Raw genomic sequence first — 11188 nt, 5'->3', positions numbered from 1 at the left:
CTTTCCCTCCCCACATGTATTCAGTGGCTCTAATGGTCACTCAGAGTTCACGCCAGGTGCCCACAGTGACAACAAAATGGGCATCTGTCCACCCGGGAAAATGCAGGGAAGAGAAGGCACAACCGGGCAGCTCTCTTGACCTCCAGGGACCCACAGCACCCAGTCTTTTGCCACTTCAGCCACCACTTCCTCATATCTCCAGGACAAACACTGTTTTCTGACTCTCAGGAATTGACCCGTATTTCTCTTGTTTGTTTCTCAGAATTGTTAGGAGCTCATTATTTACAATATTATTTCTCTCACTTCTTTGGTTTGGATTGGGAAGGAGGTAAAAGAAAGGACGGTGGAGAGGTGTTTTTATCTACCTTACGTGTTGGCAGTAAAGGTACACTGACTACAGGCATTCCAACACAAAACAGAGATTAGGGCATACTGTCTAAGTCATAATGACAACAGAAGCATGGAAAGTAATAATACAAGGAGCAAATCTGATAATGGAGAAAAGAAGCTGGAAGTGATCTTAATTTTTTACCTTTCCCTGTGGTGACCCAATGGATACTATTTGTTGTTGCTACAATCAATATGTAAAGGGGTAAACTTGAATTTTTAATGGATTAAAACAGAAATGATTAACTCTGAAGGAAGCAATTAGGGCAAAGTCCTTCCCATTTAATGCCATCCTATTATATTTGAGCTTGCATTTAATATGAGGATATATTATTTTTATTTAAAAATTAAAATATAGGATTTGGGGACATTTATTTTCATCACAAATTTATGAAGCTTGAACATACCAATTACACTAATGATTATAGGTGCCTAGAATCACAGCCATTTCATTAGAAACTCTTCCAGGTTTACGACCTTTATTAGATTTCAACTGACCTAGAGAAATGCAGCAAAAATAGGATATGACTTCATCTATTTTCCTGTCCCCCAAGAATGCCCCACATTCTTTTTCCACTTTTTATTTCCAACATTTTAAAATATTTATATAAGTAAATGAATAGGATAATAAAGTGAATCCTCAGATACCTATCTTCTGGTTTAAACAATGATTAACATTTTACTGTATTTTCTCACCTATTTTGTTTTGTTTTGGCTGAGGTATTTTAAAGTAAATGACAGAAAAATGACATTTTACCTCCAAATCTTTATGTATGCCTCTCTTTTAAAAACTCATATTTCTTACATAAGGACAATGCTATTGCCATTCCTAACAAAATTCACAGTAATGCCTCAATTTTATCTTATTCTCTGTGCATATTCAAAATTCTCCAGCTATCTCTAAAACATCTAACTTTATTTTATCTTTAAGTGTCCCTCAAAGGGGATAGTCATGCCAAAATTCCTTCTCCTCGATTCTCTTGGGATCTGGGGCACATAGACATGCCCAGTGTGTCCCTCAAGTCACAGGTCTGGGACTCAAACCACTTAGTCAGCTATGTGGTGTTGGAGAGAGAAACCAGTCCAGACCTGAGAGATAAGCCAGAATGGAAGAATGCAGAAAGGAATTGAAAGCAACTCCATTCCCAGACGGAAAGTAACAGGGACTGCATGGTCAACCAGATGGAGCTCCAGGCATGGGCCGTGTCTCAAGATGTTGGCCGGCATGTCACAAGCCAAGATATCGTCCAAATACTAAGTTAATGATAGCTATCAGTCTGGTACCAGGAATATAGCCTACAAAGAATGTCCTGTATATTGTACACTGTTCTCTAATGCTAAACTCACTCACTGCTTATCTGATATAATTTGAAATACACGGACTCTGCTCTGGCACAGTTTTGCTTCTGCTCCAAAAGAGCTTTAGCTCCCTGCTTTAACCTTTTCTTTGTCTCTTTTCTCAGTCCTTCATGACACCCTACCTTCAAGCCCTGAGTTTCTCACAACGTGGGATCCTGCTGCCTCAACCACCACATCACCTGAGTGCCCCCAAAAAACATCTTTCATAAGTTCAAACAAGGGCCTAAAAATGATTACATATTTCAGTAATCAAGTATTATATTCCAAGTCATTCTCTCTCTTTTTAAATCATCTTTATTGAGATATAATTTACATACAAAATAACTGCACATATTTAATGTATACAATTTACCTGGTTCAAACATAAGCATATAACCACGAAGCCTTCACCATAGTCAAGGCCATAAGCACATTCGTCACCTCCAGAAGCTTCCTCATGCCCCCTTTTTTTGCGTGGTATGAACAGAGAGAGTGAAGTCTCCCTTAGTGAAATGCTTTACAGAGCACTGTGCAGTGTTCTTATTGTAGGCACTATCTTTCTTTCTGCTTAGGCTTTAATAAAACTGGAAAGGCAATTCTGACAGGCTAAAGGTTAAAGAATCTGCACATGCAATTGTGGATAACAGCTGTTAACTTTTTTAATTATTAATTTTATTTCATTTATTCATTCATTTCTTTTTTAATTTAACCAGAGAGAGACAGAGGTTGAGAGTGAGAGAGAGAGGAAGTGAGAAAGCAAGCCACCAGATTCAGGACTCGAGCCATGTGGGAGTGTCCAGTGCTTTAACCACCACACCACCTGCTGGTCCCCAACAACTGTTAACTTATAAAGGCAGAAAAAGAAAGGGGGAAAGCAGCTGTAAAGAGTCTTACAATGACATGGAAACAAATCTAGAAAAGAGAAACCGAAAAGAAAATGATTTAGATAGCTTAGGGCTTATGGATCGTGTTCTAAGATTCTGAATGATGTGATTCCATGAAGTACAGTATGCAGACTGGGTATTGCTGGTGCAGATAAGAGTGCACAGTTACTGAACACAGCAGCTTTCAAGATAACCAAGAAGAAAGACTGTTCATTTTTTGACTGTTTCACTCTGGCAATGGGGTTTCACTCATCTATAGATCTGCATCTATAGAACTGACACTGCATAACTAAAACTTGATACCCATTGAACAACTCCCCTTTTCTCCCTCCTCTTGCCCCTGCAACCACCATTCTATTTCTTGCATCTCTTTTCATCTAGAATAGTCATTTCCTAGTCCTTTTTATTTTCTTGACATTGACTTGTTGGGGAGAAAAACGAGAGAGAGAGTTTGTTTTTCTGCAGAATATCGTTTTGATTTTTCTTATTGCTTTCTCATGGTGTTATTTCATTTGGTCCTTTCCTCCCCTGAGCTTCTTATACACTAGAAATTAGATCTGAAGACTCCACCAGATTCTAAGTTGACATTATGGACAAAACTACTTTCTAATGCATCACATCAAAAAGCACGTCGTGGCAGCTACATGAATTGCCAGTGCAACCTAACTTCCCCAATGCACACATACGCTTTCCTCTGGTAGCCGGAATGATGGCACCCTCTGAATACCTTCAATTACCATAACATCTATTAAGGATCATTATCTAAGTAGATAAATTCATTAGGATTTGAAAAACGGATAATTTTCTCATCTTTCCACATTTACCAACTGGAACAATTCCTTCATCAATTCAGTCTCTTTGGTATTCCTGAAATGAAGTTCACCCAGGAAAAACAGAATGAATGCTTTATTCTTGTACTTTAATCATCTGTTTTTCCAGTAAGATATGTGTCTTAGTCCATTTGGGTAAGAGAAACAAAATCCCATTGGCTGGGTAATTTACAAATAACAAAACTTATTTCTCACAGTTCTGGAAGCTGGGAAGTCTAAGATCAAGGCACCGGCAGGTTTGGCGTCTGAGAGGGCTCTCGGGCTCATAGAGAGCGCCTTCTCTCTGTGCCTATGTGGTGGGAGCATGGAGAGCAGCTCCCCCCAACTTCTTTCATAAGGGCACTAAGGCTATTCATGAGAGCACAGCCCTGCGACTTAACCACTTCCCCAAACTGCCACTCCTCAATGTTATCTTGGGCATTAGGTTTCAACCTGAAACTTGGGAGGATCCAAACATTCCCTCCATAGCAGTGTGTCTGCACTAGCTACCTCCAATGATGATAAATGAAATCTCTTCTTTCTGCCACAAACACACATGCACACAAAAGTAAATATTCTATGTGTTTGTTTAATTTGTCAGAGGATGCCTGTGCTCACCAGAGAAAGATGGCGGGGGAGCAGAAAGCACCACCCCACTGGGGAGTGGTCATCCCCTTCCATATCTCCCTTCTTTCAATGTTTGGAGTATGCACATACAAGTACTTGGTGTGTTTTCCAAGCCACTGAGTCTGGAATTCAAACCACTGGATTCAGCCAGCCCAACTACCATGCCATGGACTGGCCTAAATCACTGTAGTCATTCCTTTCTGATGCTAGCGCGGGCCCATACTTGACCAGTGGGAGCCCCCTTCAGTTCTTTTCCAGACACCCTGAATGTAACTGTCCTCAGCTTTGATTAAATGGGTACCTGTGAAACTATCCATGGCTGCTGGAAGCCTGAAAAAAGAAATCAGGAGAGGAAACCAGCAGTTAGCGTAATGGCTATGTCGCTGGATTCCCACGTAGTCGACTGTGGTTCACGTCCCGGACCCGGTGGCTTAAAACTCACACCAGGCACGTGTGCGTACGTGCCCAAGATCCCGAGAGGAGAATGGAGGAGAAGGGATTGCGGCGTGACCATCCCCCCTGGGGGGTGATTTCTCCCTTTCTGTCTCTATGTCTGTCTGTCTGGCGAGTGCACGCGCCCTATAGCGAAAACCTCTCCAAAAAAAAAGAAATCAGGAGAGAAATGGATTCAGAATAAAACCTCTCCAAAAAAAAAAAGAAATCAGGAGAGAAGTGGATTCAGAAATACCTTCCAATGTAAAAAGAAAAACAACTTGTGACACTGGAGGTAGGAAGGGAGAAAAACACCCAAAATCCCAAATAAATATCACAGGAATGAGGAAGAAATGGGTACAAGTAGACCAAAAACCAAACATAAAATAAGCCTAGGACCATTTTTACCATATGTATAAGAAACTCAGGAGCAGTTGCTTTTATGCTATATTTTGACATTTATACTTATTCTATATACACCCCCAACAAAAGGGAAAAGGAGGACAGAGGACAAGGGAGAGGTGGAAAGAGAAAGAAACGCAGATAGGGACAGAGAGGAGAGAGAGAGAAAAAGAGAGAGGAGAAAGGAAGAGAAAATGAGAAGGAGAGAGTTTGACTTGGTTCTTCCAAAAATTCTCAGGTATAAGAACAATTACCACCACATTCATCTATCATTCTACTCCAGCCCTAAGTTTCACCTCTGAGAATTACCTTGTCACTTACTTCAACTTCACATCGGACTCCTGATTCATTCCTTAATTTTAAAATGGCCTTTTATGCCTTTTCTAGTTTTCATTAATTATGACATTAAGGATTATTGCTTCCCTTTGAATGGAATGAAAATTTAAAATATTATGCCATGTTCCTTGGAACATTGTCTCATTTTGCTAATGTTTTGGTAATTCCCACAAGCCAAAGCAATGACTATTGTTACAAAGGTCAGAACCTATGTAACAGTACCATAGGCAGTCTCACTCAAATGTAATAAAGACACACAGTTAAGCCATCAACTAACTCTAGTTATTTGAGTATAAAAATGAAGTTTGATTACAAGATTTAAAAGCAAATTACCCATAATAAAGTTGGCACTGGTAAAATAATTGAACTAAGGGTAACTAAGGGTCAGAAATGATGTTATGTTCAAGGGTGGGGTGAAGATGACAATAATGCGGAATATTCATTCATCACATTAGTTCCTAAGGCAAAAGAAAGGTTAAAAGTCTAATATTATCTCATACCACCACCTCCAAAAAGGATCAAAATAGCCTAATGACAATATCTGCATAGAGACTTTCTATTTCGTAGTAGAAAGCCTTATAATATCTTATAAAAGAAATGAAATCTAAGAATTCAGCACAGTTACAAAGATGAGGTAAGGGCACACCTGTCTGTGAAGTAGCGATCATTTCAGAGGCAGAAACAGGACGTGGGGATACAGAATTTTCTTTTGCTACTGTAATTCAGACTTGATTTGCTTCCATTATAGATGTTTCTTTAATCTGATGAGTATGAGAGATCAAAAAAATGAAAATATGCAGTTACAAGGAACTTGGTTTATTAAAATGAGGCATACTGACATACTGGAGTGGTACTCTTGTATTATCGCATGTTCCTTTCCTTGAAATGATGATCAGATTAACAAATGAAGCTGAAAACATGATGCATAGGTAATAACAATGTGTTTGCTGTTAAAGTTGACTTTGATGATAAAGATAATACTAGCTCATATTACTGAGAGCTTTTATTTTGCCAGGCTTATTTTACTAAGTACTTGAAAGCCATCCTATAAAGTAGATGCTACTCTTACCCTTTTGACTGATAGTGAAATTGAGGTACAGAGAAGTTAAGTAACTTTTCCAAGGACACAGATCTAACGAGGGACAAAGCAGGATTCAAATCTAGGCTTTCCAAAGCTTGGACTCTTAATCACTAAGTTTATCATAATTACACTTATTCAATGCCATGTATTCAGCATTCATTCATTCATCAAGCAATTACATATAAAGTGGCTTCTGTGGACCACACAATTGAGCCAGGCATTGTATTTAAATGCAGAGAAAAATAATAGCAGAACACAGCCCTTGAAGTGGAATATAATGAATGTGTTCTATTTTGACAGACTTGTCCTCAGGACAACCTATCTGATCTTTTTTTCTTTTAAGTATGTTCTGCTCCTAAGATCTCAACCAGTTCCATCATACCTCCAAAGAGTAACCGTTTCTTTACAATAGACCCAAGGAAGAATCCACTAGGCCCCTATTTAATCCCAGCATACACAGGGTGTTGCCGAAAGGTAAAGGAAGAAGAAATAAGCAACCTGCTCTGCCCTGCTCTAGAGCTGGTGCAGGGGAAGTGGTAAGGTAATTACCAGGAGCTGAGTAGTATACTCCCTACAGCTTCTCTCACTGCTCTCAAACTCTTCTCTCTGGAGTAAAAATCAGAAAACAAACTCATTGAATTTAAGTGATTTATTAAAGATCACCCAATTGTTAAATGGCGAAGATTGGATTTGAATTTAGAAATACTTACGCACCTGGTGATGATATTTTTTTTCCACCACATCACATGCCTCAAAACTTTGGGGATCAGACAATAGAGTACTGGAATTGACTTGTACCACCTACAAAGAGCTGGTTTATGTTCCTTCCCAATTCCATGTTCAGCGACATCACATCAGCAGCTTGAAGTCAGCCATAGAAGGGAATATTTATATCACAGAAGTTAGCAGATGCCACAGAGAGGGGATTTTTATGTCCAGAGAACCAGTTGTTGAAAATTTATTTACTTACCAAACGGTGGAATCTGGTAAAATGGAGTACAGGAACCTGAAGGTCAGAAGTGACTTCTAGCTGGTCTTCACGGTGGAACCAGTAAGAATTCAGTTAACAGGAGGGCTGACCAGGTAAATAATTAAATGTGCTAGTCTCAAAGGACTTTAAACCATGGTTTGGCAAAATTTCCTATAAATGGCCAAATGGTAAACATTGTAGGGTGTGTGGGCCACATACTCTTCTCTGTTTTGTTTAACAAACTTTTATAAATGTTAAAATTGTTCTTAGCTCAAAAGCTATAAAAACAGGCTGCAGCCTGGATACAGCTGACAACCATTAATTTGCTGACCTCTGTTATCAACTAGCACCAAAAAGATAGAAAGAAAGAGACTACTTTCATAGTTCTTAGACAACGTGCTCCTTACCATTGGAAAAACTATTTTAATTAACTGCCTTGAGTATGGAATACTGAAAGAGCACCTGCCTATCCCTTAAGGGGCATAATCAAATGACAATGGACTAATACCAAACTGCCTTTTGGAGAAGGGCATGTATTCTTTTTTATTTTCTTTTCTATTTTTAAAGTATTTTGCTATAGGGTACATGTGTTCATCAGAGACAGAGAGAGGGAAAGTGAAAAAGCAAGCCTCCAGGTCCAGGACTTGAAGTGTGGTTGACATCGTGGGAGTTCAGCACCTTAACCACCACACCACCTGCTGACCCCAGGGCATATGTTCTTAGTTGTGGGGCTTTTATTTAGTATAGCAGAGTATGTAGCTTCGGGATCAGAGCTGAATTCCTCAGGGTGATAGGGCAGCACTGAGCTTTCTCTGCCTTCCCATCATGCAGTCCTCAGCTTGCTTTGTCTATAAATACTGACCAATTCTTGAAATGTAGCACGCAATTACTTCTCTGCTCAGCTCCTACCTTGCAAAAAGGACATATTATATACTATTTCTGAAATCCAAATAATCAATACAGAGGAGTAAAAGAAATAGAAAAAATATTCACCTCTATTCTAGAGCATTTTTATTTCATCCCTTACCACTCCTCCCCTCTTCCTGGGGTAACTAATATGTGGGAAATACACTAGCCTTCACTGAACATTGGAATTCTCTTTTTCATGAAATGTAGTGTTGATAGAAAGATAGGCATGAGGATCTAGTTTCATTGGATCCAGAGTATGTGAAGGTGAAGGAAGAGACAAGATGCCAGCCAATCAAGCTGCTACTGAGCTTCTTCAAAGATTATAATTATCTTGGGAGCTAGTAGTCCCTGCTCTTCCTGAAGCATCCCATGGTAAGGACTCAACCAGACAATGGGTTTAGAGGAGAACAAAGGGGGCACATGGACAGGATAAATAGGCATGCATAAGTTGTTCGGCTTTGAGAAATATAGTAGAGAGAGGATACTCTAGGGTATGACTGATTCCTAATTTGGTTCTATTACCAAGTGCCAGACTGGATGCATTAAAATTCCATTGGGAGACAAAAAATAGGCTTCATCCAAGAAAAGCCTGATGTGATTGGTCAGTAGTCAGATGGATGGATTCATGTTTTTAAAACATTATTCAGGCAATTGTGCACAAGAGTAAAGGGGAAGCTGACCTCGAAAATGCCCTTGTAGGAAAAAGAGCTAGTTCTCAGAGCATGGCCTATGGTGGTCTATCAAGGGCACAGGAGATGTTTCAGTAGATCTCAAAGAAAAACTTTTAAAAATATATGACCCAGTCTCTTTGGCATGGTCAGTAGCATACTGAATCGCAGTGCTGGAAGCCAGATGGCTGACAAGGGCTCAAATCCCTGGCTACTCCACCTAAAGTATGCTGGGTATGTACACATATGCCCAAGACCCTGATGAGTTGGAGGGCAGTGAAGGGGGACTGAGCATGATGAGACTATGTCCAAGATGCTTCTCTCTTCCCCTCTCTCACATACATGTGCACACACTCCCAATCATGAATAAAATAAACTTAAGACATTTAAACATCTTGTTTGTTTATATTTTATAAATTTCAACTGTAATTTATATATGATCCTCCCACAATTTCTCTATATTATTCAGAAAAATTCCTTTCTTAAAGGAGGTCCATGAATTGTAAAACGTGTTTGATCACTTACTCTTGGTCTCTATAAACATATTTTTCATTATTATAGGGTTTTATCATATGTATTAAATTTATATTTTATTAGTTTTCATTATGTAATTTTAAATCTTCACCATAAAATAAGTAAGTCAAAGGCTTAAGAATAGATTATTGAATGCACAAGAGGTTGAAAACATTAATAACATAAATACTTCAGCTCAAAATAATTTTTCGAACATTAAAGTGAAGAGCTTACTTTATTTTATTTTTATTAATTTTTTTTCTTTTTTGAAGAGGTTTTTGCTATAGGGCACATGTGCTCGCCAGACAGAGAGAGACCAAGAGATAGAAAGTGACAAATCACCCCCCAGGGGGGATGGCCACGCTGCAATTCCTTCTCCTCCATTCTCCTCTCGGGATCTTGGGCACGCACACACACGTGCCCAGTGTGAGTTTAAGCCACCGGGTCTGGGACTCGAACCACAGTCGACTACGTGGGAGTCCAGCAACATAGCCATTACGCTAACTGCTGGTCCCAAGAGCTTATTTTCAAATTATCTGTGAATGTGGTGATTCTGTGCAATTCAATAAAAAAGAAAACATGGAAAAGAAATACAACCATGAATCACTGATAATTGAATTTGATTAGATCACTAATGTAGTTTTTCTTTTTCTTTTTCTTTTTTTTTTGAGAGTTTTTTTTTTAGGGGGCACATGGACAGGATAAATAGGCATGCATAAGTTGTTTGGCTTTGAGAAATATAGTAGAGAGAGGATACTCTAGGGTATGACTGATTCCTAATTTGGTTCTATTACCAAGTGCCAGACTGGATGCATTAAAATTCCATTGGGAGACAAAAAATAGGCTTCATCCAAGAAAAGCCTGATGTGATTGGTCAGTAGTCAGATGGATGGATCCATGTTTTTAAAACATTATTCAGGCAATTGTGCACAAGAGTAAAGGGGAAGCTGACCTCGAAAATGCCCTTGTAGGAAAAAGAGCTAGTTCTCAGAGCATGGCCTATGGTGGTCTATCAAGGGCACAGGAGATGTTTCAGTAGATCTCAAAGAAAAACTTTTAAAAATATATGACCCAGTCTCTTTGGCATGGTCAGTAGCATACTGAATCGCAGTGCTGGAAGCCAGATGGCTGACAAGGGCTCAAATCCCTGGCTACTCCACCTAAAGTATGCTGGGTATGTACACATATGCCCAAGACCCTGATGAGTTGGAGGGCAGTGAAGGGGGACTGAGCATGATGAGACTATGTCCAAGATGCTTCTCTCTTCCCCTCTCTCACATACATGTGCACACACTCCCAATCATGAATAAAATAAACTTAAGACATTTAAACATCTTGTTTGTTTATATTTTATAAATTTCAACTGTAATTTATATATGATCCTCCCACAATTTCTCTATATTATTCAGAAAAATTCCTTTCTTAAAGGAGGTCCATGAATTGTAAAACGTGTTTGATCACTTACTCTTGGTCTCTATAAACATATTTTTCATTATTATAGGGTTTTATCATATGTATTAAATTTATATTTTATTAGTTTTCATTATGTAATTTTATATCTTCATAAAATAAGTAAGTCAAAGGCTTAAGAATAGATTATTGAATGCACAAGAGGTTGAAAACATTAATAACATAAATACTTCAGCTCAAAATAATTTTTCGAACATTAAAGTGAAGAGCTTACTTTATTTTATTTTTATTAATTTTTTTTCTTTTTTGAAGAGGTTTTTGCTATAGGGCACATGTGCTCGCCAGACAGAGAGAGACCAAGAGATAGAAAGTGACAAATCACCCCCCAGGGGGGATGGCCACGCCGCAATTCCTTCTCCTCC

At 38.9% G+C, this 11188-nt stretch overlaps 1 long non-coding RNA gene across 8 annotated transcripts in view; it reads right to left on the bottom strand.

Annotated features, from left to right (window-relative positions):
• The window catches only part of LOC102470563 (uncharacterized), a 58457-nt gene extending 51078 nt beyond the window's left edge, over window positions 1-7379 (bottom strand). For 5 of the 8 annotated variants that reach the window (XR_003547309.1, XR_336957.3, XR_336960.3 and 2 more), the window contains exons 1-4: window positions 7267-7378; window positions 7011-7157; window positions 6846-6902; window positions 5862-5976 (exon numbers count right to left, since the gene is read on the bottom strand). This is a non-coding gene — a long non-coding RNA (uncharacterized LOC102470563). Of the gene's footprint in view, window positions 1-794; window positions 886-4040; window positions 4376-5861; window positions 5977-6845; window positions 6903-7010; window positions 7158-7266 lie in introns of those variants that run through there. The other 3 variants (XR_003547308.1, XR_003547311.1, XR_003547312.1) reach the window with 3 other exon arrangements.
• Between the last annotated feature and the right edge of the window lie 3809 nt (window positions 7380-11188).

The sequence above is a fragment of the Tupaia chinensis genome, unplaced genomic scaffold, assembly GCF_000334495.1.
Source record: "Tupaia chinensis unplaced genomic scaffold, TupChi_1.0 Scaffold143824_1, whole genome shotgun sequence".
In the NCBI taxonomy this organism is placed as follows: Eukaryota; Metazoa; Chordata; class Mammalia; order Scandentia; family Tupaiidae; genus Tupaia; species Tupaia belangeri.
The sequence above is the reverse complement of the archived record's forward strand: the minus strand, read 5'-3'. Positions and strand labels throughout refer to the sequence as shown.